The sequence below is a fragment of the Sorex fumeus genome, unplaced genomic scaffold (genome assembly GCF_029834395.1).
Source record: "Sorex fumeus unplaced genomic scaffold, SorFum_2.1 ptg000098l, whole genome shotgun sequence".
NCBI classification, from domain to species: domain Eukaryota; kingdom Metazoa; phylum Chordata; class Mammalia; order Eulipotyphla; family Soricidae; genus Sorex; species Sorex fumeus.
This window is the reverse complement of record NW_026606155.1, coordinates 5516918-5544882: the sequence shown is the minus strand read 5'-3', so window position 1 is coordinate 5544882 and position 27965 is coordinate 5516918. Positions and strand designations below refer to the sequence as shown.

The window sequence follows — 27965 nt, the reverse complement described above, 5'->3', positions numbered from 1 at the left end:
TGCTCGAGGCAATTGGCGAATAACAGGATGATATGTGATTTGTGATTTGTGATTGTTTTAATAACACCAAACATCAGCCAAGCGGCACAAATGCTGGCCGACTTCGACCGTGAGTGTGGAAATGTCGGACTACAGCTGAATCTTACGAAGACAATGTTTATGAGAAACAGCCTCGTTCCTGACACCCCATTTGCTCTCAACGAAACGACCATCCCTGAATGCAACAGCTATGTGTACCTAGGTCGAGAAGTCAACATGACAAATGACCTGGCACCTGAGCTGCGCAGGAGGAAGAGAGCGGCTTGGAACGCCTTCAAGAACATCGAAGAAATAGCTAAGAGGACAAAGAACCTCCGGCTCCGGGCACATCTCTCTTTGATTCCACTGTTCTTCCTGCATTAACATATGCCTCAGAGACCTGGGCCCTACGCAAACAGGATGAGAACACTATTCAGGTCTCCCAAAGAAGAATTGAAAGAGCTATGCTTGGAATATCACGTTTCACTCAAATGAGAGAAAGAATCCAGAGTTCTGACATCTGTCGACGATCAAGAATCAGGTCAAAAATCAGGGGCGCTGTCTCGTTTGCCAAGGTGTCAAAAATCAGATGGGCTGGTCATGTAATGAGATTTAAAGATGACCGCTGGATTAGAGCTGTTACCGACTGGATTCCACGGGATATCAAAACACTGCGTGGCCGCCCACCTACCAGATGGTCAGACTTCTTCATCAAGATCATGAACGATCAGTTTGAGGCTCTTCATGTTCCTAGAGCGAACAGACTCCATTGGGCTACACTAGCACGCGACAGGGACAAATGGAGACATTACTGGCGCCTGCTCGAGCAATTCGACGATTAACGGGAAGTCAAGTGATCAAGGGTAAAACACCACTGACCAAGCAAGTGGAAATAAACATAAACAAGTTGGGACTACATTAAACTGAGAAGTTTCTGCACCTCAAAAGAAACAGTGACCAAAATACAGAGAGAGCCTACAGAATGGGAAGGAATATTTACCAATACCCACCTAATAAGGGAATAATATCCAGGATATACAAGACACCAGTAGAATTGTACAAGAAAAAAAACCCAACTCCATAAAAAATGGAGAGAAGAAATGAAAAGAAGCCTCTTCATAAAGAAATACAAATGGCCAAAAGGCACATGAAAAAATGCCCCACATTGCTAATCATCAGGGAGATGCAAATCAAAACAACAATGTGATATCATCTTACATCACAGAGACTGGCACACATCAAAAAGAACAAGAACAACCATAGCTGGTACAGATGTGGGGGAAAAGGCACTTCTTTCATTGTTGGTGGGATGCTGACTGGTGCAGCCATCTTGGAAAACAATATGGGCATTCCTCAAAAAACTAGAAAATGAGCTTTCATATGACCCAGCAATACCACTACTGGGAATATATCCCGGGGGTGCAAAAAAGCACGATAGAAATGACATCTGCACCGACATGTTCATTACAGCACCGTTCACAAAAGACAGAATGTGCAAATAACCCTAGTGTCAGAGAACAGACAAGTGGTTAAAGAAACTTTGGTACATCTACACAATGGAATACTATGCAGCTGTTAGGAAAGATGAAGTCATGGAAATTTTCTTATAAGTAGATGGTCAGGGAGAGTATCATGCTAAGTGAAATGAGTCAGAAAGAGAGGGACAGACATAGAAGGACAACAGTCAGAGACTGACACCCAAGGACAGTAGACACAGGGCCGGGAATATTGCTTCATGGTTGGAAGCCTGCCTCATGAGCTGGGGGAGAAGGCAGCAGGAAAAGAGAAGGGATCAGTAAATCAATGATGGTTGAAGGAATCATTCAGGATGGAAGATGAGTGCTGAAAGTAGATAAAGGACAAAACGTGATAGCGTCTTAGCCTCTCAGTATCTATACTACAAACCATAATGCAGAGAGAGAGAGAGTATGGGGGAAATCATCTACCACTGGGGCACTAGGAGAATTGGGATGGGGGAGGGATACTGGGGTCATTGGTTGTGGGGAATGTGCACTGGTGGAGGGATGGGTGTTCGATCACTGTATGACTGAAACTCAAACATGAAAGCTTCATAACTGTATCTCTTGGTGATTCAATAAAAAAAAATTTTTTTAAAAGAAAGAAAAAGAAAAAGGAAACTCTTTGCCACAGATGGTCCTGGCATAAACCCACAGGGCTAAGCCTTGGTTTAGTAACTGGAAATGTTTCACCACAGCTTTAGCAAGGACTGAGTCCTCACCTTTGATTCCATCACACAGGGCATTGCATGCAGAAGCACGCATTACCTATGCATTGCATGAATGAATCAAGCTAGTGATAAATATTACAGCACCTATTACTCTGGTCCTGAGATTTTGGGGCACTTTGATTTTACAAAATACTTCCTGATGATCTGAATAGATAACCCACTCCTTCCAAATGAAGACTGACACCTTCAGCGAAGAGAGTTCTTAACTGCTTTTGTGCCATGAGCCCTTGGGGCCAGTTTGATAGAGACTCTGATGTTAAATGCACAGCGTGAAACCAAGCAGGTAGGAACATTTTTTCTTTTTTTTTTTGTAATTATCAATGATCTAAGGGCCAGAGTGACAGTCCAACCAGGTGTGGAGGCTTAGGGGTGGGGGAACTGTGGCAGTCCCACAGAAAGTCTCTCTCTCTCTCTCTCTCTCTCTCTCTCTCTCTCTCTCTCTCTCTCTCTCTCTCTCTCTCGTCTGGCATTTTTCCACATGTGAAATAATATCCATTCTAAGATGGCTTTAAGTGGCCATTAACACAATTATTTGTTCAACGAATGATGAAAGAATGCGCAAATTAAAGTGCTCCACGTGGCATCTCTTTAGCTCAATGAAAAGCAAGTCCTGAATAGGTCCCTGTGGAATTCTTTGCTTCAAAGCGAAGCTGAGAGAGCTTATGGTGGGCCCTTGGAGGACGTCCATGCTCTGTGTCAGGAACATGGGGTGAAGAAAAACTCAACAAGAGGGACTGGGAAAAGACAGTGTCTGAGAGAAAAACACTTCCAGAGAAGGTTCGACTTCCCACCATCATGGTGCATGCATTGCCTTGTAAGATTTGTTTCTTGGAACAGGAGAAATCATTTTGTCCAGGAGAACACAGTGTGGCTTAATTATTATTTTTTTCACTTTTCTAGATTCTCTGCCAAGAACCACAGAGCAAAATAAAATGACAGTGTGGGGAGACAGCTGCTAAGTAATCTCTCTGTTGTATTTCTAATAAGATAGCTACATCATTTCTGTCGCTAACATATAGCCATATTAGTTCTGAAATAAGCTATTACGGCTGTTCCCCCCTCAGTGGACTCCGGCTGCAGTAAGTAATACATCATCTCTAATTGGAAATGTGTACCCCCCTCCCCATAGAAAGTTCATTCCTTCTGGTATAAACTTTTTTTTTCTTTTTGGGTCACACCCGATGTTGCACAGGGGTTACTCCTGGCTCATGCACTCAGGAATTACTCCTGGAGGTGCTTGGGGGACCATATGGGATGCTGGGTATCGAACCGGGCCGGCCGCGTGCAAGGCAAACACCCTACCCATCGTACTATTGCTCCAGCCCCTCTGGCATAAACTTCTAAAGACATCTGAGCATCGTTTGCGGATACCAGTGGCCTGATGTGTACACAAAGTCTGAGTCTGATGTAGCCCTTCAGAGATACCAGTTGCGTTGGCCAAAAATCAGCACAGGCAGCAGTGTGAGGATGCCAGGTGAAAGTGCACGTCTGGAAGGTGACCCCCTCTCCCCCCACCAAAGTGTGCTGTACCATAGAACAGAACTAACTTGTCCTCTGGTCTTCACAGCAGCGAGGCCCCAGCTGGACCTGATCTCGGTGTTTCAACAAAATCACTGGGACAGGAGGGAGAGCACAGGGGATCAGAAGTACCCAGGGGATGAGAGGCAGAGTCAGGAAGGCAGGGAGACGCTGAGCTCTGGGCCTGGAGCAATAGCACAGCAGGGAGGGCACTTGTCTCGGCACACAGCCAACCTGGAGTGGATCCCCGGCCTCCAGTACAGTCCTCTAGCACTGCCAGGAGTGATCTCTGAGCTCAGAGTCAAGAGGAAGAAGCCCTGAGCAGCACTGGGTATGGCCCCCAAACAGAGCAAAATAAACTCTGAGCCCTAGACCACCAGACAGGAGGCATCATCAGGTCCAGAGCAAGGAGCGGGGGATGCTGAAGCCAAGGCTGTAGAGGAGGGAGCTACCTGAGACTGCAGAGAGGAGGCAGGGAGCCATGGAGGCGGTTCAGTGGCCGAGCAGGGCCAGCTCTTGTCCTCCATCCACCCTGTGGCTGTAGCAAGGCTGTCCTTAGGGCAGGAGGCAAATGACTGTCGCTGGGTAGTTTCTAGTCTCTAGAGAAAGGGGATGTGAGGCCATTTGCAGAGAATGCCGGGCCAGGGCAGGGCAGACGTCAGGGCACAGCGACCCAGGTCTTGACGAGCTTCTGCAGAAACCAGGGAAGGGCTACCTGGTGGCACAGAGGTCCAGGGACAGCACCTGTGTGTGCTGCTATTCTGTTAATGTTGCCAGTGCTTGACAAGCTGAGGGGAAAGCAGGAAGCAGTTGGGAATGTTGCACAGTCCCTGGCGGGAGTGATGGAAAAACAAGGGGGCAGGGAAATTCTGGGCACTTGCTGAGAGGTCTTTGGGCCACATGCTCAGGACTGGACAGGGAGGAAGGGGCCCCAGCCCTGAACTAGGTATCTGCAGGCCCAAGGAGATGTGCCCACCCCTGGCTTAGACCCTCTCCCCACCTGGGGTGTCTCAATGAACAGCCCTCTGCCCACCTGCAGGGCTGTGCAGGCTCTTCCTGAGGTCATGCCAAGGAGTGAAGATGGCACGAAGCTCAGGTCAGGATTGGCCGTCCACTCAATTCTGTCTGAGGTTTCCCGTGCCCCCCAGGAAGAGCAAAGCTGGGCACGTGCCTGGCATGCCCATGCACCAATGATGCCCCCCGAGACCCCTCCAAGCTACAGGGCACAAATCTAGACTTGGTCCCCTAGGGCTTGACTACAGTGCCTTGGTCTCAGAGGGGGAACAAAACACACTGGATTGAAAAGTTTGCCTTAATTTTTAACATGGGGGGGGGGGGAGTCACACCCAGCAGTGCTCAGGGATCACTCCCGTTGGGTGTGGAAGCCCATATGGGGCAACAGGAAGCAAACCCAGGTTGGACTCATGCAAGGCAAAGGTTCTACCTACTGTACTATTGCTTCAACCCACTTGAATCACAATTTTCATGGACAGAGACATCAGGACTTAGGCAGCCACGGGCACTCTTGCTCCAGGCTGTGCCATGGGTAGAGGGAAAGGAGCAGAGAGTGGGGAAGAGGCGGTAGACGGCCTGTCTTGACTTCTGCATTAGCAAGGCAAGGTAACTGCATTTGCTGAAAAATTTCAGTTCACTGCAATAAAGAAGGAGCACCTTTAGCCTTAGTCCTAGTTCCTCCGTAGCTGACAGGTTGGGGGAAAAAAATGGGCACTGGTGGAGGGATGGGTATTTGATCACTGTATAAATGAAACCCAAGCACAAAATTTGTAAGTCTACAACTGTACCTTATGGTGTCTCACTAATAAAAATGTTTAAAAAATACTGTCTGTGAGATGTGGTATGTATACTATGCAGCTGCAAGAATGATGACATCATGCAGTCTGCTGCCACATGGTTAGAACTGGAAGAAATCATGTTGTGAGAAGCCAGAAGAAGGAAGACAAAGCCAGGATGATCTCACTTATCTGTAGTATATAGAACACTGAATGAAAGGGGAAATGTACTGTAGTAAAAAGGGGGATGCCTAGATCACCCTTAACACCAGTGTTTAGAGAGGAGGATTGGGAAGGACAGAAATCAAGGGAAGAAGAGAAAGGAAAGTCATGGGTGTGCAGGAATCAGGGTGCCAGTTATACTGGTGAGATGAGTGAGGGGTAGAGTCATAGGACCCAAGCACAGACTCAGCAACACTGAAAACACGAGATCTAAGTGGCAAGCACGGGAACTTTGTAATGTGCCTGTCTGATGGGGCGGGGCTTGGGGTGGGACGGGAATCTGGGAACACTGGTGGAGGGAAGTTGACACTAGTGGTGGGACTGGTGTTGAAAATATTATTTGCCTAAAACCCAACTACCAATAACTTTATAAATTTCAGTTCTTTAATAAAATAAAATGATATGCAAAGGAAAAGTTGAATTTCAAAAAATTAAACTGGACGAATTTAACAACTACTTTCTACAAAAGTACCACTGAGGGGACTGGAGCGATAGCACTGCAGGTAGGGTGTTTGCCTTGCATGTGGCCGACCCAGGTTCAATTCCCAGCATCCCATATGGTTCCCTGAGCTACCACCAGGAGTAATTTCTGAGTGCAGAGCCAAGAGTAACTCCTGTGCATCACCAGGTGTGACCCAAAAAGAAAAAAAATATAAAAGTACCACTGGAGCCCTGATAAATTTATTCTCTATTTGCATATTCCTACCCACCCCCAAATCCATTCTGGATTTTTCCTTAGGTGCCCTCTGAAGTCCACTGCTTGGCTTCCCCAAGGGCTGCTGGAAGGCACCTGTCAGATGAGCAGGAGAGAGGAGAGGAGATGGGACCACTTCCCACTTCCTCCCTGTCGAAGCTCTTCCTTCCGGCAGTGGCTAATTACCCAGAACGCACCTCCCACCAGGTGATCCCTCCTCCTTAGCCCTTGCTGTCTCTAGGCTCCAGGAATAATATTCCTCCCTTGGGGCTTCAGGACTGGGACGTTAACAAGTCTTGAAAACCCTAAAATGATGTAGTTGGATTTTCCTTTTTTGTATCTGCACATGCTTTTGTTAAAAGTTCTTTCACTTACTGCAAATCTTCTCTCTGTTCTGATTTGGTAATAATAAGGGAAAGCTAAACATTCACTACGATAACACCACATCTATGTCCCTAGTTCTAGTTCTTCTACTGATTTAGGTCTGGTCTTATAAGTACTGATGATCAAAAACAAAACACAAAATAAAAATAAAATAATTCAATTAGAATCTCTTTGCCTTAGTATTCTGAATAGTATTCTGTTTTCCACTGGGACTCTGATTGAAAACATTTTCACAAGCAAGAAAAGGAATTCTATGTAAATTTAAAATAATTAAAAAAAAGTAATAGCCCCCAGTGGTAAGTAATAAGTGATACAATTCTGTGACTCAGTCATTGAGAGACTGTAAAACTGAGGGGCGACAGGTTAGAGAAAATCTGAGGGTCTGAGGTTTCCCTGCAAACACAAGTTAAAGGGATGGAATATACCACACACAAAACCAAGAGTGAGACACAGTGACATTAGTTTTATTTTTTAGAGTCAAACCACAAATGACCTATGACTAAAAATATGAATACCTAGACTTGACTAGCATCTGAGTTTGCTCTGAATGTTAGAATAAAAATTACTGCTTTCAAAAAAAAGGGAAGTGCCAGGCTCTCTGACTTCAAACTATACTACAAAGCAACAGTGATTAAAAGAGTACGGTATTCCAAGAATAGTTGAGATCAGCACCAGGAGGATTACTCCATAGCTTAGAGGCCAGCCGGGCATTCTAGGGGAAAGAGCAGCTCAGATAGAGAAGGGAGCACCAAATAAAGGGTGTTTGGAGGATCCTCCCAGGAGATGCATGTTGAAAGTAGACTAGGGACTGAATATGTTTGCCACTCAAAGCCTCTTTTGCAGACCACAACACCCAAAAGGAGAGAGAGAACACAAGGAATTTGCCTGCCACAGAGGCAGGGTGGGATGGGAGGGATGGGGGTGGGAGGGATATTATCCATGGTGGTGGAAAATGGGCACTGGTGGAGGGATGGGTATTTGATCATTGTATAATCGAAACCCAAGCACAAAAAATTGTAAATCTACAACTGTACCTCATGGTGTTTCACTAATAAAAAATAAATAAACAAAAAATAAATGAATAAATAAAAGAGTACGGTATTGGAAGAGAACTGGTAAATAAATCAATGAGATAGAAAAGAAAAACCAGAAATAAAACCACAGATTTATGTATATGTAATCTATGATAAAGGAGTAAAGATCATATAATGAAGTGGGACTGAGTCATTTCAACAAACAGTACTGGGAAAACTAGACTACTTCTATAGGAATGAAACTACTGCCACAGAAAACAAGGAACTATTATATCTCCAATGCTATTCCTAAAAACTAACTCAAAATAGATTAAATATAGACATTTGTCCCCAAACCATAAAATATACTGAAATAAACAAAGGTGATAGAGGTTAGAACCTCATAGAAGAGATGAGTTTATTCAACTCAAATGGAAATGAAATAAAAAACAATAATGAACAAATGAAATTACATCAAATTAAAAATATTTTACAAAGTATACACCACATAAAAATAATATAGCAATTGAGAGAAGATATTTGCATGTCATACATCTGGTAAGAAGTTAATATTCAAAAGAACTTTACAAAAAGGAATACAACTCTATGAGAGAAGAAAACCAAACACTATGAAATAAAAAGGCAAAATACAATACAAAATGAAAGGGAACAGACATTTCTCAAGAAATAAGATACAGAGAGGGCCCACATACATATGAAGAAAATGCTCAACATCACCGAATATTAAGAAAACATAAGTCAAAACCACAATGAGATACGATTTCACACTGGGGAGAATAGCCTATTACATGAAAAAAAGAGAAGAAAAATAGAAAGAAAAAGGAAATTTTGTTTTGGAGAAGATGAAAAGAAAAAGGAATTCTACTTGTTGGTAAGAAGGTAAGCTGGTGCCACCTCTATAGTATGACGATTCATTTTAAAGTGGAGAATGCAAATACCATATTATCTAACAATGCTACTCTCTAACAAGGTACTCATCCAAAGGATATAGAAATACGAAATCCAAAGCATATTTGCTTTCAGGAGTCTTCCTCTCTTTGGTACTTGCCATGTTTCAGTAATTTTAAAGACTGAAATCCTATCAGGTATCTTTTCATATCACAATGCTATGAATTAGCCATTTTTTAAAAAAAGAAATCTGAAGAAAAGGACCAGAGAGAAAGTAAAGTGGAGAGGGCACTTGGTCTTCACGTGGTTGGCCTAGTTTTGAGCCCCATCTCATCTGTCCCCCTGAGCCTGCCAGGAATGATTCCTGAGCACAGAGCCAAAAATAAACCCTGAGCACCACCAGAAGTGGCTCCCAAAAAAAAGGGAGGGAGGGAAGGAGGGATGGAAGGAGGGAAGGAAGGAAGGAAGGAAGGAAGGAAGGAAGGAAGGAAGGAAGGAAGGAAAGAAGGAAGGAAGGAAGAAAGGAAGGAAGAAGAGAAAATTCTACATGGTTTGGAGAGTAAAGGGACTACTACTGAACTACCTTTAGTTCAAAAAGGAATTTAAGGAAGAGATAAAAAGATTCTTGGAAATAAATGAGAATGAAGGCGTGATTTATTAGAACCTATGGGACACAGCAAAAGCAGTACTAGGAGGGAAATTCACAGCAATACAGGTTTATATTGGGGCTGGAGTACAGTGGGTAGGGCATTTGCCTTGCACACAGCTGACCCGGGTTCGAGTCCCAGCATCCCATATGGTTCCCTGAGAACCACCAGAAGTAATTCCTGAGTGCAAAGCCAGGAGTAAGCCCTGTGCATCGCCAGGTGTGACCCAAAAAAGAAAAAAAGAAAAAAATACAGGTTTGTATTGGGGAACAAAAAAGGCTCAAATAAATAACATAACCTCACAGTTGAAAGAACTAGAAAAAGAACAATTAGAACTCAGAGTAAATAGAAGGAAGGAAATAATACAAATTAAAGTGGAAATAAGCTGTGTGGAAAAAATTAATGAATCCAAGGGTTGCTTTTTAAAGAATAATCAGCATTAATAAATAGTTTCAAAAGGGGAAAAAAGAGGAATGAATAAACTGGATCAGAAATAAAAAGGGAGAAGATATCTCAGAGGTTCAAACACTCAGAAGAGATTACTATATTTTTTAAATTTATTGGAGAACCAAGAGTAAATAGGTAAATTTTTTGGCTCATACAATTTCCAATACTGAATCCAGAAGAAATTAAAAACCTGAACAGTCCAGGGCTAGAGAGCTAGTACAGCAGGTAGGACCCTTGCCTTGCACGGGGCAACCCCAGCACCCCATATGACAACCCCGCCCCCACCCCTCAAGTCCCGCCAGGAATAATCCCTCAGTGCAGAGCCAAGAGTAAGCCCTGAGCATCACCAGGTGTAGCTGCCCCCAAACAAAAAACAACAAACAACAAAACCCAAAACAGACCACTTACTAATAATGTAATTTTAACAGCAATAAAAGGTACAGCAAAACAAAAGTCTTGGTCCAAACACTAGTGATCTACACCAAATCTTCAAAGATAATATATTCTCTATGCTTCTCAAGCCATTCCAGAAAAGAAAACAAACAGGAATCATTCCAATTTCTATGAGAGTAACATTACCCTGATACAAAAAGTGAAGAGAGACAGCACTTAAAAAGAAAATTACTGACCAAGATCCCCAATGAACAAAGATCCTCAACAAAATATCAGCAAACCAAATTCAATATCACATTAAAAGGGTAATACACCAAGAGCATATTTATTCCAGAGATACAACAGTGGTCCAATAAATGAAAATCAATAAATGTGATTTTTCACATAAACAAAAAGAAAGATACAGTTCATATAATCATATCAATAGACATAGAAAAAGCTTTTGACAAGATTTCACACCCCGTTTATGATTAAAATGTCCAGCAAAATGAAAATAGAAAGAAGAGACCTCAATATAGTAAAGGCCACTAACCCACAGCTAACATCATATTAAATGGCATAAAGCTGAAAGGTTCACCTTTAATATAGACACAAGGCAAAAAATTCCACTCTCACTGTAATTATTCAAAACTGTACTGAAGGTCGTCAACACAAAATTAGGCAAGAAAATACAACTGAAGGGTCAAGTTGGGGAGAAATACGCTACTATGTGCAGATTACAATATGCATTTCTTTTTTTTTTGTACTTTTTGGGTCACATCTGGCGATGCACAGGGGTTACTCCTGGCTCTGCACTCAGGAACTACTCCTGGGGATGTTCAGGGGACCATATGCGATGCTGGGAATTGAACTTGGGTCAGTCGCATGCAAGGCAAACGCCCTACCCATTGTGCTATCTATTGCTCCAGCCCCTACAATATGCATTTTTATACACAACAATATACAAGAGAAAGAAATTTAAATATTTTTTCATTTACAATTGTGTCCTACAAAAATATAAGTAGAAATTAGCAAAAGAGGTGAAAGTCTTATACATCAAATGCTGTAAGTTGCTATTAAAGAAACAGAAGAGTGCCTCCAGCAGGTCAACTGTACCTGCCAGGTGAGTGCATCAGCAGCGTGATAGAGCCTTCAGGCTTCCTGATACCTAAAATTATTATTCCTGATACCTCTGCCTCTGGCCAGACACCAATAACCTGGGGTCAAATTTTCTGAGAAATTAAACAGCCCAAAGTTAGGTATATGGGAGTCACACCCACAAACCACCTCTGGTTCAGCTAACTTAAAAGCTCATTTTTCAGACTTGTTTCAGAGACCCGTAATACATCTCAAAAGAGATCAAAAGCCACAGTTAATCTCGGACCTGATCAAGGCTGAACAGACCAGAAAGGGAGAGGGGTGGGTCAGCCTGGGTCCCACCCAAGAAGAACCCCCGGCAGCCTCTTACTCCCACAATCCAAAATCGCACCCATACCCCCAAATTGACTTCATTGTCTTAGGACAAACATATCTCAAGATATAACCCTCCCGTTGATCGTCGATTTGCTCGAGCGGGCCCAGTAACGTCTCCATTGGAGACTTTGTTGTTACTGTGTCTGGCATATCGAATACTCGCGGTAGCTTGCCGGGCTCTCCGATATAACAAAACAAACAAAAAAAACACTGTCCTCCCATTGTTCATCGATTTGCTCGAGCGGTCCCAGTAACATCTCCATTTTGAGACCTGTTATTACTGTGTTTGGCATATTGAATACATCACGGGTAGCTTGCCAGATCATGGGTAGCTTGCCAGGCTTTGCCATGCAGGCGAAATACTCTTGGTAGCTTGTGGGCTCTCCAAGGGGGGCGGGGGAATCGAACCCAGCTCGGCCAGGCTGGCTGTGCGCAAGGCAAACGCCCTACCGCTGTGCTATCACTAAATTCGGTTTTGTGGGTTTTGTGACTGAAATCTCCAGGTTTCTCAGGGTCAGGATGGTCTACTTCCCCACCCCACCCCACCCCACCTCACCCCCTGTCACGTCCACACCCCAAAGCTGCCATCCAGTTAAAAAGCTACTGCAGCCTTATTTTTTTAATTTAATTTTTATTAGTGAAACACCACGTAGTACATGGTGTTTTACCCATGTAAACTTACAAACATTCGTCCTCGGGTTTCAGTTATACAATGATTGAGTATCCATCCCTCCACCAGTGCCCATTCTCCACCACCAATGATCCCAGTAACCCTCCAATCCCCCCACCTCGCCCTTGTGGAGGGCATTCCCTTTTGATCTCTCTTTCCTTTAGGGTGTCATGGTTTGCAATAGAGGTATTGAGTAGCCATCGTGTTCAGTCTATAGTCTACTTTCAGCATGCATCTCCTATCCCAAGCATGCTGTTCCCTTTACTTGGTGTTCCCTTCGCTATCTAAGCTGCCTTTTCCCCCAACATGTGCTGCCACCTTCCAAGCCATGGAGCAAACCTCCTGGTACTTATCTCAACTATTCTTGGGTGTTAGTCTCTCATTCTGTTACCTTATATTCCACAAATGAGTGCAATCTTTCTATGTCTGTCCCTCCCTTTCTGACTCATTTCACTTAGCATGATACTTCCCATGTAGAATCACCTTTTTTTTTTTTATTAGTGAAGCACCATGAGGTACGGTTGTAGATTTACAAACCTTTGTGCTTGGGTTTCGGTCATACAATGATCAAAAAGTAGAATCACTTTTATGCAAATTTCATGATTTCATCTTTTCTAACAGCTGCATAGTATTCCATTATGTAGATGTACCAAAGTTTCTTTAACCAGTCATCTGTTCTTGGGCATGAGGTTTTTTTTCCAGATTTTGGCTATTGTAAACAATACTGCAGCCTTATTGTCCCAATAAAAATACTGTATCCCCTGAACAAACACAATAACCTCACAGTACCTGTATTGTAAACCATAATGCACAAAAATAGAGGGAGGTTGGGGTGGGCTGTTGGGGGATGGTAGGAGGGGAATGGGGGACACTGGTGGTGGAAAGTGTACACTGATGGAGGGATGGGTGTTAGATCTTTGTGTGACTAAAACCCAATCATGAACAGCTTTGTAAGGGTCTATCTTATGGATCACTGTATCACTGTCATCCTGTTGTTCATCGATTTGCTCGAGCAAGCACCAGTAACATCTCCATTCATCCCTGTCACATGCTAGCATAGCCTGATGGCATATTGGGGGTTCTTTCAGGGTCAGGGGAATGAGGACCATCACTGTAACTGTTTTTGGCATATCAAGTATGCCACAGGTAGCTTGCCAGGCTCTGCCATGTGGGTGGGATACTCTTAGTAGCTTGCCAGGCTCTCCGAGAGGGATGGAGGCTTTTGGGGCAGCCTCTATTCACCTTTACAGGTGTTCCCAGTCAGGCATATATGCGGGCAGGACACTTTTGGTAGCCTGCCAGGTTCTCTGAGAGCGAAAACTAGACAATAAGAGGTTGCGCAGCTCTTTAACAACAATATCTTATGGATATTCAATAAAAAATTTTTTAAAGTAATATGGAGTTGATGCCTATTTAAGTCAGTTAATCTGTGGCTGAATAAATAGTGCTACTCCTAAATTTAAAATAAATAAAAAATTGAAAAAGACTGAAGAGAAAAAGAAATAAAAATATTCCCCTGGTCATGGATTGGAAGAACAAACATGGTTAAAATGACTATTCTATCCACGTATTATAAAAATTCAATGACAGTCTTCAGGGGCATGGAAACATAGTACTAAAATTTGCATGGAACCATAAAGCCTCCATTCCCAATACTCAAAGCCATCCTGAGAAAAAAGATGAGACACTGTATTCCTTGACTTCTAAATTATACTATAAAGCTATAGTAATCGAAATAATATGACTCTGGAATAAAACTTGACTTTCAGATCAACAGATGATAATTTAGAGACCACAAATACACTCTCAGATACATAAGCAGTAAATTTATGATAAAGGAAAAAAGTGGAGAAAAAAATGGGGGCTGGAGAGATAGTACAGCAGGTAGGACTCTTGCCTTGTACTAAGCAACCCGGATTCAATCCCCCGAGTATTGAATCACCCTGATTTAATATGGTCCCTTAAGCACCATCAGGAGTAATTTCTGAATGCAGAGCTCTGAGGAGTAACCCCTGAGGGAAAAAAATAATAAATTGGAGAAAGAAACCCCTCTTAAATAGTGTAAGAAAAACTGCTTAGCCCCAATAGCGATGGGGGGGGGGGGGGGGAGGAGGGAAAAAAGAAAAGAAAGAAATGTAATCCTATTTCACACCATATAACAGACCTTAACCGAAAATGGATTAAAGACAGATGTTAGACCAAAATTCATAAAAGAAAACGGACAGAAAATTCCATGACAATGACTTCCAAAGTGTCTTCAATGATTACTCTATTGGCTAATAAAATAAGACCAAAAATAAATGAACAAGATACATCAGACAAACATTTCTGTGCTTCGAATAAAACTGAAATAAAAAGACATCCTACTCAATGGGAAAAATATTTTCACCATACATCTGTCAGAGGTAGGAAGATCCAAGGAGCATGGGCTGGCACAAGGGAAAGATGGCGGCCTCCACACAGCTCTGCGTGTCTGAAGCAGAATTCCCTGGAGCAGACCAACAGTGCAATGCTCCTGGGGAGAATCAAAGAAGCACTGTCCTCCTACCAAAGAAAAAGGAACCTGGGTATATCCCTGAAAAGCTGGGGAGAGGGGAAGCATGGAGAATTAGTCAAAATAAGTGAGATTGAAGTGGAAAGTAGAAAGTACAGAGACTAGCTCTCCCAACCAGACACAAACTCTCCTAACCAGAGACAAACTCTCCCATCCAGAGACAAACTCTCCCATCCAGAGACAAACTCTCTCAACTAGAGATGAGTTCTCACAACCAGACACACACTAGCTCTTGCAACTAGAGACAAGCTCTCCCGAGCAGAAACAAGCTCTCCCAAGCAGAGACGAGCTCTCGCAATCACAGCCTGGATATGGACCATCATAATTAACACACATTGGGTTGGAGAGATAGTACAGGATTTCAGATGCTTGCCTTAAATGTGGCTAACCATGGTTTTATACAGCACAGCACATGATCCCTGAGCACCACCAGGAGTGATACCTGAGTACAGAGCCAGGAATGAGCCCTAAGCACAGCCAGATGTGTCCTCAAAACCAGGAGGGGGAAAAAAAGAGTACAAGGCTTCTGTGGGGTTCCAACGGCATAGAACTGAAAAAGAAACTCTGCCCTCCAGATCAGATCCACTGGGCGTTAAATGCAGACTTTTCATTGGTCAGAGCCATGATCGCTGACTCTAGCCTATCTGACACACATTCAACACAGCAGATTCACATTGATCAAGAACATGTCACAAAAGAAACATCAGAACATCCCACCACAGGGGACTTTAGATTTGAAGTCAGGGAGTGATGGGCTGACATGATATATACGATTCTTGGATATTTCGTTTCACAATTTCTATGAAGAATTTTTTTTTTTTACAAAATACAGAATTAACTTCAGAGACTGATTTTGGGAGCCAATCTCTCTGCTGTCCACTTAACTGCCATCCCTCCACCCCCTCAAAGCAACCATCTCCATTACATCTGCCTCACCATTTCCCCTGATGCTGAACACAGCGTGAGTAAGTCTTCGGAAGCGTTCCTTTCCAGAAGGAACAAGTATCAAAGCCAGCAAGGATTGGCATCTGCTAGCCTGTGAATCTGGACTGTTAATTATGTCAGACAAACACGATGTATTCAAGAAAATAGTACCCATTCATCCGCTTTTTTCAAAATGAAAAAGCACTACATTTAATTTGTGGTTCTTTGCATTTTAAATAGGCAACTCAATGAAGCAATAAATGTGTTCATAATGAATAGATTTTTCTGCATTGGGAACTCTTAATGGCACTAGCATAGCTGAAGATTTAACCTGGTGAACATCAAAGTAAACAACAGAAACACACAAGGATAATTTGAATTGGCCAGAAAATGATGTTTCTGGTAAGAAAAAAAATCGCTATTGTTGGAAAATAATTTTTAGGTTATGATATAAATGAATCATTGTGTAGAAAGACAAGATGGGTGTAATTAAATTACCAATATTTAAGATAAGTTACAGCTCTCTGTTTCTTCTGTTTGCCTCCTCATTTAATTGTCCCTCCTGGTCACTCTGAGAGACCAGGCCCTCCCAGTCTCCTCATCTTTGTCACACTTCTCTGCTTTTGTTCTCGTCAACCCAGACTACGGCCATTCTCCTCCTCCCAAGCCTTTCCACCAAGCACCAAGGCAACTTCCGTTTGTTTCTGACTAAATCATCCTACATCTTCAATTCCATCCATAAATGTTCTCTCCCATACATCCCAAATGTAAGTCAGTTCTCTGCTGGAGACAGGACTTCCCCCATCTGCTCCCTAAATCCCATCTTCCAGAACCTCATTGTTGATTTCTCCTTCCCTCCTGAATCTTCAACTTTCTGTCTCGGGGTCACTCCAGATGAATTATAATAACAGCTCCTCTTGTCTTGTCTCTCAACCCTGCATCTCTCACCTCTCACCTATCCTCTTCCCTTCAAGTCACTGGGATCCACTATTTCACCAACATTGTTCTAGATAAGATGCTTCAACAATGACCCCTTGTTGCTAAACTGAAAAGCTCCTTAATCCTTACCTGATGGAAAAGATCCTCAATCTTCACTGTATTAGTTTATTAACATTGCTGATCACCACTGATCACTCTATCCTTGAGACCTCAGTCTCTTGGTCTCCACACCACAATTCCTGCAGTCCCCTCAACTCTCTGGGCACTCCTGTCCTCTCTGCGCCCTCCCCTTTTCCTTCGCACCTTCTAGTTCACAGATCTCTCTTAGTCTTCCCTCCTCAGAGACATCCCTAAGAGCTCTCACTCACCATGGCTTTAGCCTTGTTGAAAAGGACCATCCTGGGCTGTGCTGATGATGCCCAAATCTGTGTCTGTGTTTGTTTTCTTGCTCAGTGCCAGAAGCAGAAACCCAGATGCAGATGGTGCATGGCCTCATGGCCTGGTCAGAAGGGACCCAAGTGTAATTCCTCGTGCTTTGCAAACCTGCTCCTCACGGGCTTCCTCTGGCAGTGGTTCATTATCACTACTCTGAGATTCAATCTGGTTGCCCACCTTTCCTCTTTAAGCTCACCCCCTCTGATCACCTACAGCTATAGACGTCTCAATGCCGGTGATCTCTTGCATCAATCTACAGATGTCTCCAGTAGGTTCCAGCAGTTCTCTGTGACCTGATGAGGTCTGTTGCGAGGGGTATTTGTCTCAAATATACTCAGTCCCTTTCATGCCTTCCAACATTCCAAAGCTCTCTACTGGCCCTAGTAGGAACCCTGGGCACCCAAAGGCCTCCCAAAGGCCTGCACAGTCAGAGGCTGTTCTCTGATCACTGCCTGACCCACCTTCCGACACTCGGCTCTAACTGTGCTCTCCTTCTCTGACTTCTGCTTTTCCATATAGTCAAAGCATTCAGCCTCTTCTCACTGCTATGTTAACTCACACCTTCAAGAACCAGCAAAGGAGAGTTCAACAGGCTAAGAACACAGTGTGCCTCCTTGAGGGCTGGAAGTGGGCAGCTCTGATCCCTGGCATCACCAGGGACAATCCCTGACAACAGAGTTGAGTCCCTGGGTACTGACCAGGGGGTGTCCTCAAAACAACATAAAGAATCGAGACACATACATGTCTCTTATATGTCTCCCCTCCATCGGGCCAGGGAACCATTCCTACAATATGGTTCCATACCTGATGCTTTGGCAGAACTTACCACATCCAGGGGAAAGGTCAGCTTAGCTAGCATAAGGCTGCTATTAGCTCCAGGCACAGCCTGTTCTACTATGTTCCCCTGCACCAGCCCAGGCCAGTTCTCAGGGCACATTCTCCCTAGGTCTGTGGTCCCTTTTGGGTTTCAGGATTCTTTGATATTCTTTTTTTGGGGGGGTGGGGGGTCACACCCACACACAGGGGTTACTCCTGGCTCTGCACTCAGGAATTACCCCTGGCGGTGCTCAGGGGACCATATGGGAAACTGGGAATTAAACTTGGGTCTGCTGCATGCAAGGCAAACGCCTTATCCACTGTGCTATCGCTCCAGCTCCCTTGATATTCTTAAATACTGAGTGCACTTAAAAAATACTGCATATGTGGGCAAGAATGGGACCCATTGTATTTACTGGTTTTGGCATATTGATAGCCACAAAAAAATGTCTGCCTTCGAAAACTCTTGAACTTATAAGCCAATGTGACTTGGCGCATGCCTCAGGCAATCTCAAGCGAATGTCTGAGCTTGCAAAGCAGTACAGAGAAGCGATAAAGGAAGACCTCAAAGAGCAGCAGTGCTGGTAGATGCGGCAGAAGCCGGGAAAAGCATTCGCAATGCCCACCTGTCCTTCACCAACTACAAGACCAAGATGACTGCCCTCTGATGTCCTGATGGATCTATTACATCTTCCAGAAGGGCAATGGAGAAGATTATCCATGACTTCTACACAGATCTCTTTGATAGCCACGTCCACCTGCCCACATACCAAATTCTGCAGGATGGATATGTCATTCCCAAAGTTCTCCCTTCTGATATCCAACACACTATTTAGTCAGTAAAGAAACAAACAGCACCTGGCCCAGACAAGGTCAGACCTGAACACCTGAAGAACCTGCCATCAGGAGTCATCAATACACTGGCTCGGCTCTTCACACACTACCTGTCTGAAGGCAAGGTTCGGTCCCAATGGAAAACCAGCAGGATTGTACTACTGTACAAGAAGGGAGACATCCACGACACTGGCAACTATTGTCCGATCTGCCTATTGTCTGTCATCTACAAGCTGTTCACTCAAGCCATCCTGAATAGGATTGGCAGAACACTAGATGAAGGACAACCATGTGAGCAAGCCGGGTTCCGCAAAGGATTCAGCACCATCGACCATATACACATGATAACCAAGCTCATTGAGGTTTGTAGAGAGTTCAAGATGCCACTCTGTCTAACGTTCATTGATTTAAAGAAGGCCTTTGATTCTGTTGAGATGGAAGCGGTCATAGAAGCCCTAGCCAATAAGGGCATACAAACTCAATACATCAGGATCCTTCGTGAGCTCTATTATGGATTCACTACCAGGATCTCACTATTCTACAAAGAAGTGATCATTGATGTCGGCAGGGGTTTGGCAGATACCATTTCACTGAAACTCTTCAGTGCCACCCTCAAGAACATCATGCAACAACTGGAATGGGAAGGAATGGGAGTACATATAGATGGTCAGCAACTACACCACCTCCGCTTTGCTGATGACATCGTTCTAATAACACCAAACATTAGCCAAGAGGCACAAATGCTGGCCAACTTCGACCGTGAGTGTAGAAAGGTCGGACTACAGCTGAATCTCATAAAGACAATGTTTATGAGAAACAGTTTCGTTTCTGATGTTCCATTCGCTCTCAATGGAATGACCATCTCCAAATGCAACAGTTATGTGTACCTAGGTCGAGAAGTCAACATGACGAATGACCTGGCACCTGAGATGTGCAGGAGAAAGAGAGTGGCTTGGAACGCCTTCAAGAGCATCGAAGAAATAGCTAAGAGGATGAAGAACTTTCGGCTCCAGGCACATCTCTTCAATTCCATTGTTCTTCCTGTGGACACGTAATGAGATTTGGAGATGATCGATGGACTACAGCCATTACTGACTGGATTTCATGGGATGTCAAAAGACCTCGTGGCCGCCCACCTACGAGATGGTCACACTTCCTCATCAAGACCCTGAATGATCGGTTTGAGGCTCTTCGTGTTCCTAAAACAAGCAGACGCCATTGAGCTACACTAGCATGCAATGGGGATAAATGGAGACGTTACTGGCGCCCACTTGAGCAAATCAATGAGTAACGGGATGTCAAGTGATCAAGTGATGTGGGCAAGATATATCAAATACTTACCCTGCTAGAGATTTAAACAAAAACTTTCTTTTAAAAATGACAAGAAGCTAGGAATAGGCTCACTGGCTTAAAGCGCTTGCCCAACCAGCCTGAAGCCATGAGTTTAAATACTGTAGCTGCCCACATGTGTCCCAATAACCATGACAATTCTGGAAGAGGACACTGGGGCTGAGAGTGCCCAGGGCCCATGAGGTGGCGGCAGTGCCACTAAAGGCTCAGACATGACACCAGACACCTCCTGGGTCTGGCATCTCCAGAGAGGAACAAATTAATAACTACAAATAAAAATAACAAAAACTCCTTCAGTCCATTGTATCACCATACAAAGTACACATTTTTGTGACAACGAAAATTTCCCAGGCCCTCTCCCCCAAAATAGTGAGAACAGACTTTTACACCATTTTTTCAGCCTTTTAAATGCATTGATTAATAAATTAGATTTTCTTATCTGTGGTTGAATTTCCTTGCAGGCAATACAGTTGTAGACATAAAGGAAAGTACAGCCTTTACACAGATAATGTAGTTGAAAGAGGAGGGCTATTTTAAGAGTCCACACGTAACTGTAGAAAGTCCTTTATGGTCACACATTATAACTCGGTAAAGGGTAGTTTCTTCGAGACTAGGTGAATGCAGAATTAGAAAACCTATCAATTCACTTTTTACATTTTGTTACATTAAAACCTATCGGCATATCTTGTCCTTTCAATGGATCTTTTGCCAGAGAATGATTCTGAAACACATACACTGGTTCTCTGAAACATGCTAATTCACTAAGCCATACAGACTTTTCCCATGTTAACACCTATTACTATGCATTATTAAAAGAAAACTGAACTTGTTAATATCACCCACGCATTCATCGGTATGGCGAAACCTTCAAGATCTCAGTGGTGGAGACGAGATTCCCAGATTCTAATTTTCACTTGAAAGCTCGAATGTTATCATTGGAAACAAATTCTGCCCGGGGTTCTCCTTGAAGTGACAGCCTCGCTGCATTGCGTTCTGAGAAAATGTTGGCCAAATATTCCCATCTGCCTGACGGCAGTGTGTCAGTCATTTGTTCAGAGAAAACAGTGCTCTGCTCAGACAGCAGCCGGCTCAAAGTGGACACGGGTTGCAAATGCTTCTCCCAGAGCCAAATGCCATGCTTGGGTACAGGCAGATAGTCATGTGGCCCAGCTGCTACTCAGAATATGAAGAAGAGGCACTGGAGGAGGGGGGATGGAGTGATAGCACAGCGGGTAAAGCATTTGCCTTGCCCTCATACAACTCAGGTTCGATTCCCAGCATCCCATATGCTCCTCTGAGCACTGCTAGGAGTAATTCCTGCATGCAAAGCCAGGAGTAACCCCTGAGCATCGCTGGGTGTGACCCCAAAAGCAAAAATAAATAAATAAACAAATAAATAAAATAATAAAAAGGGGGGGCTGGGTTGAGACAGCCAGGAGGTAAGACAGCTGACATGTGGCCAAACCCGGTTCTATCCCTGGCACCCCATATGGTCTCCCAGCACTGCCAGGAATGACGATCCCTGGGAACAGAGCCAGAAATAGCCCCTGAGCCCCACTGGGTATGCCCCTCCCACAAATAGTCATTTAAAAACAAACAAACAAAAAGAGAGACAGTTGAGAATTGAGATTTCCTTAAAATCCTTTTTATTGCTTCAGTAAGGATATTCTTTCGTGAACTGGACTTGTTTTTTTGTTTGTTTTAACTGTAAGAAGAAGGCATTTCTATTACCATTTGGCCTGAATTCATGCTAAAACCAGGTCAATGATTCATGCGATTTTATCTATCACAGCATTTGCATGAGTGGGGGAAATGTCAAGAGAATGAAATAAGGCAAACAGTGAAATTCTGAATAGCTGTGACCTCCCCAAGGCTCTGGGTCACACCCAGAGAAGAGTCCAAAGTAGATGACCGGAAACAAGAAAGGGAACCACAAGCCAGCTCGAGACCCCTAACCTGAAACCCCCTCCCCTTCCTGCAGGGTCAACTGCCCCTCTCTCTTTCCTTCCAGCTTCCCAGAAGGACTTTCCTCTCCCATACCTGCTTTGGGCTCAGCAGAATCCTGACTGGATGGAACTCCATTTTATGGCTTCACTTAAGGCATTATATTTCGTAATTAGTTGGAGCAAGCTTTGGGAATCTGCACCAGCCTCAGGGCCGATGGTCAGAAGGGTCAGAAGGTGCAGTGTCCTCCTGGGTACAGCTGATGGAAGGATTAGGGAGAGGCGGGCTATCATGACCTCTCAGTAGCTCTCTCTTATACTGCATGTGGTTTGAGGAGGTGTGGAGATTGGGGATTATAGGGACTGGAGACTGGGTACAAACTGACATGGATTGAGCAAAGCGGAGAAGGCAGCTGGAATAGAGAAGGGATCACTAAGGAAATGATGGCTTGAGGAACCAGTCAGGATGGGAGATGTGTACAGAAAGTAGATAAAGGACCAAACAAGATAACCTCTCAGTGTCTGTATTGCAAACCATAATGGCCAAAAGTAGTGAGAGAGTATGGGGAATATTGTTTGCCATGGAGGCAGGGGGAGGGTGGGAAAGGTGTGGGGGAGTATACTGGGGATATTGGTGGTGGGGAATGTGCACTGGTGGAGGGAGGGTGTTTGATCATTGTGTGATTTTAACCCAACCATGAAAGCTTGTAACTATCTCACGGTGATTCAATAAAATTAAAAAAAAAAAACTGACATGGATTAGGATTATACCTAATTTTGAGAGTGAAATTTGGACATTTTTTTCTGGTTTTTGTTTTGTTTTTACAAGATAAGGCACAATATTCCTTAAATACTTAAGAAATTAAATATTTAAATATTAAACATTTAAGAATTGAAGTGCCTTCATAGAAAAATATATAATAATATAGTGCCTTAAGTGTTTTTTTTAATCCCTTACTCTTCCAGATAAGAACAAATAAGCATCTTCATTCGGTCAGTGAGCAAAGCTGAAAGAAATGCCCAACATAATTGTAATTTTTAAACTGTGGGCTCATTCATAGCTCTCTCCACCAGTCCTTTCTGAATATGCATCAGTCTCAAGCGTCAAGCCCGAGACCTCAGTAAATGCCTCTTTTAGTTCGGAAAGCTGGAGTGGGCATGCGCAGGACAAGGTGCCACTTCCCAGAAAGAGCTTTCAGCAGATTACAAGTTAACAAGTCGCACATTAATATGATTTTCAAGGAGGTCCTTCCTATGGAATAACCCTCTCTCACTGCGATACCCCTTCTATAATTTTCTGAGCACTCTTGAACATATCAGCCTTCCTGTACTTAGAACAGCAAGGACCGGCAGTGCCATAGGCCTGCATCAGGGAACCCTCTTGAAGTCAACAGAGGGGATGTCTGCAGTGCCAGTCCTTGGGCGAATATGAACACTTCCCTTCCGGTGGCCCTGAGGAAGTCTCTGCTGTAGGAAGCAGCACTGAGGGGGGTGGGTGGGTGCTCACAGGGCACTGGGGGTCCAGCTGGGCTCCAAGGAGAAGCACACTTCAGGGGCCACGGAGAAGACAGAGTCCAGAGAAGGGCTCTGGTCCCTGAGGTGTGTTCCTTGGGAATGAGGCATCTTGAAGGGGGGCTGCTTTTTCTTCTTTCGCCATCAGGAACGCACCAACTCCCCAAAGAGGCTGTACTGGGTCTCCTTACCACTGGCATGTGTCAGGGACCAAGGGCATTGTTAGAGTCTTGGGTTATCAGAGAAAAATGCCTGGACTTGATAGTGAGCTCCATCCCTTACCAGTGCAGTGACCTCAAGCCCAAGACTGACTTCTAGGCACTTCAAAGTTCCTGCCCATCAAGCTGGGGGAGGAAACACACCCTCCCTGACAAAACAAGGCTGCAAAGAGATGGACTCTATAAAGTGGTCTGCACAGTTTATGTGGCTGGCAGGGGGCAAGTGCTGAGCCCACGACAGCTACTGGTATCATTAATGTCCTTCTTCCCCAAGCATCAGAATCATATCCTTTAGGAGAATAAAGAAATCCAGGACTTGGTTATTCTTGCCCTGCAAATCCCAGGAAGAGGAGAAAAAGTGGAAGATTCCATCAGATTTCTTAGGCATCCATGAAAGACAGTTGCCGCGGGTGAGAAGTGCCCATCCTGCTTGCAAGGGACCATTTAGACATAAATCGTAGCATTATGACAAAGTAGAGTAACAAGAGAAAATGGTGTCATCCTGAGATGAATAGAGTTGGACAGCAGAGTGGATAGACAACAGACAGCTGAGTCCCCTGAATTCCTCAATTATGGCGACCTTCATCTTCCACTTGGCTTCCCAAACTCACCCTTACCGCCCACAGAAGCACTACGTCCTCACTACAGGAAATTCTCATCCCAAGTGTTTGGTGACAGCACCTATTCGTCAGTCCAGCTCCTTACATTAATGACTCTACTGCTTGTTTATTGTCCTCCGACAACTCTGAGACCCCCAGGACCCTGGCCACTCTATGTCCCCCGAGAATTCCTGCTCACTTTTGCTTCCCCTCTCCAGGATGCCATGGCGTCGGTCAAGCCCACCTTTATCCTCAGTTCTCCATCTTCTAGTTTCTCTTTTACATCATATCCCAAACTCCAAATCTGGATTCATTCAGTCTCAAGTGTTCAAGCCAGGTTTTGACACCCTCCCCAACCCCCTCACACACTTCCCGCCCCTCATTCCTCCCTTTTCAGGACTCAGCAACTTCAGCCATGTCCCGGGGCCTCTGCTCTGACTTTTCCCAGTACAGCTATGTAGTTAAATGACTTTATTTGGGGAATGGGATTCATCATGAGACACAGTTACAAAGCCTTCATGTTTGAGTTTCAGCCATACAATGATCGAACACCCATCCTTCACCAGTGCACATTTCTACCACCAATGTCCTCAGTATCCAGCCCCCCATCCTACCCCTCTCCCTGCCTCTATGACAGACAATTTCCCCCATACTCTCTCTACTTTGGGGCATTAAGTTTTGCAGTAAAGATATTGAGAGGCCATCATGCTTGGTCCTTTATCTACTTTCAGTACACATCTCCCATCCCAAGTGATCCCTCCAACCATCATTGACTTAGTGATCCCTTCTCTATACCAGCTGCCTTCTACCACAGCTCATGAGAGACTTTCAACCATGGACCAATCTGCCTGGCTCTTATCTCTACTGTCCTTGGGTGTTAGTTTCATATTATGTTATTTTATATTCCACAATTGAGTGCAGTCATTCTATGGAGTGATTTCTTTAGTCTTCAAAAAGTTTACACTAGTTCTCCCAACCTAGGGCAAACTCACCTCTTTCTTCCTTATCTTATCCAAAGACTTTGGTGAAGATTATCAGTGTCTTTTACATGCCCCCAACCAAGGAAGCCTTTCCAATTCCTATCTTTTGGGGCATCCCTGTGGCACTGCCAGTTGCTAAACATTCTTTCTTCACCAAACCAGCAGTTTTCAATGCTGATCCACAGGTGTAAAAAGATTGAAAACCAGCAGTCTAACCTACTATCTTCCAACAGTCTAACCTACTATCTTATCCTTGGTTTGACTTTTGTTTGGGGTGGGGGGCACATCCAAACAGTGCTCAGGAACACCCAGTTGGGAACTCTGCAGTGCATGAGGATCAAAGCACTCACATAAACCTTTGAGCTATCTCTCTGGCCTCCTGCCTCATCTTGGAAGGGCCAAAGTATCTCAGGTTGCAGCCTGGCTCTCTACGCTTCTCACTGTATGGAGCCTTCCCACAAATGACTCCGTCCAACTGGATATTTCGACCAAAGGGAGTCATGAACTGGTACCATGTCACTTCAGATACCTCTGCTGAGCTGAGAGGCCACAAGGAAGGAGGTTCAGACGGCTGTCAGTGCAGACAAAGTTGCATTCCAAGTCTGGCCTCGGCACTGAGCAGCTGCACAGTTATGAGACCGTTCCTTCACTGCAGCTGTACAGTTATGACTGTTTCTTCACTTCATTGTCGGTCCCCTTTACCATCCCATGGGGGAAAATCATGTCCCTGGTGTCTGACTCTTGAGGAGTTCTTTGAAGATCAGATGAAACAATACAGGCAAATGCCTGAAGTTAGTTACTGTTGTTATTACTGATGCTTTCAAAGATTAAAAACAAACTGATTTTCCTGAGCCTCCATCTATAATAGTCAAAACAGCTCTTATATCTTGAGTACTGAGTCATAGAATCATTCTGCAAGTCAAATATAAGTGACCTCATGCCACATAAGAAAATGGGTAGAGAAAAGTGTAACTCTGCTGCAAATGGCAGGAAAATGATAGCATTCAGACCCTGTCCAGGGCTCAGAGGTGCCCAAACTTCCATGTTTAAGTCCGAAGGGCAAACTCACAACATACGTTTTGAACTTATGCCCGGAGGAACTGGTGTCCATATGGGAAAGACAGAATTCCCAGATACACAGCCCTTGCTATCTTCAAGTTACCAAGGTTATATCACTGAATGCCAAGTGGGCAGCTGGGCAGAGCCAGCTGGTGAGCCCACTAGCATTAGTCCATGTACCATGGGCACCACTGAGGCCCTGATCTTGCTCCTTTGGATCTGGATACCAGGACTGAAAGCAACTCCCCAAATCACTTTGGTCAAAATCAAGCAGGTGAAAGCAGCATTGGGCAATGGCATTCTTAAGTCTGGGTCTTTTTTTGCCTGTATTTTTTTTGGAGGGGTGAGCAGGGAGGGTTGTTAGCTTATTTTGTTTCATTTTCCTGAGTAACTCAGCTTGGGTAGTGATTCTCCAGGATGTACAAGGCTGTGGCTGGGATGATTCCAACTCTATACCCAACTTCCTCTTATATGCTCCATCTTCATGGTCAACCTTTCCCTTTCTTTGGCTGCTCTGATGTCCCCTAGGGCCACTACTATCTTTGCCTCCACCAAACCACCGCCTTTTGCCTGGCATTCAGTTTGGGCATCAAGCAGGGGATTACATGGAATGGACTAGATGTCAAAGGGAATTAGGCTAAAATAGTGCACAGGGCCATCAACTGGCAGACTGCTTAAACAGAGAGTTTTCAAATGAACGAAAGAAGTTTTCAAAATCTCTATCTAATGTGGTCCTATTTCTCCAGGGAAAAATGCACAGAGATATAGAAAAAAAAACTAGGAAATTCATCTTCAGGGGTTTTTGCCAGCAATTTTCTAAATAATGGATTGGATTATGAGGGTCTTTTGATCTGGAGTTTCTGTAATTATCATGCATTGCTTTCGCAATACAAAAAGCTATTCTTGTAAGATATTTCTATTGTTAATGCCTTTGTACTCCAATTGTTCCCTGTTGTAAACAGTTCTGGACAAGAATGACTGCCTCTTCACTGAGGAGAAAAAGAACGGAGAAATCATGCAGGGTGGTAAATAAGAGCCTGTAAATCGCCACAGGGTTACACAAAAATCCTCAGTGCTGGAAGAAACCAGACACCAGAGAGAACGACACTCAACTAAAGTGGATCTCAGCAAGATGACAGGATCAACTGGATTCTTCATGGCCCAATTCTATGATGTGATCATTAACCTCTTTGAGATCTCTTGGGAATGGGGGAATTTTCTCTTTTCAACTCTGTAACCAGTGAGGACAAGGACCAAATTCCCAAGCACCCATGACACTCAGCATGCTCTACTCACTTCTGGCATCTTTCCTGCCTCACCCTCTTCCTTCCTCCCCCAGCACCCACAAGATAGCCACGTGCTTTTTGCTCCAGGAATGCAAACTCCATGACTCTGAT

General features: G+C 44.1%; 1 protein-coding gene and 1 non-coding gene across 2 annotated transcripts in view; one reads left to right on the top strand and one right to left on the bottom strand.

Annotated features, from left to right (window-relative positions):
- Positions 1-27965, bottom strand: part of EFCAB11 (EF-hand calcium binding domain 11) — a 199537-nt gene that overhangs the window by 45418 nt on the left and 126154 nt on the right. The window lies entirely within an intron of this gene.
- Positions 6865-7001, top strand: LOC130042203 (small nucleolar RNA SNORA72). The gene has a single exon (XR_008795161.1). It is a non-coding gene; the product is annotated as a small nucleolar RNA SNORA72 (small nucleolar RNA).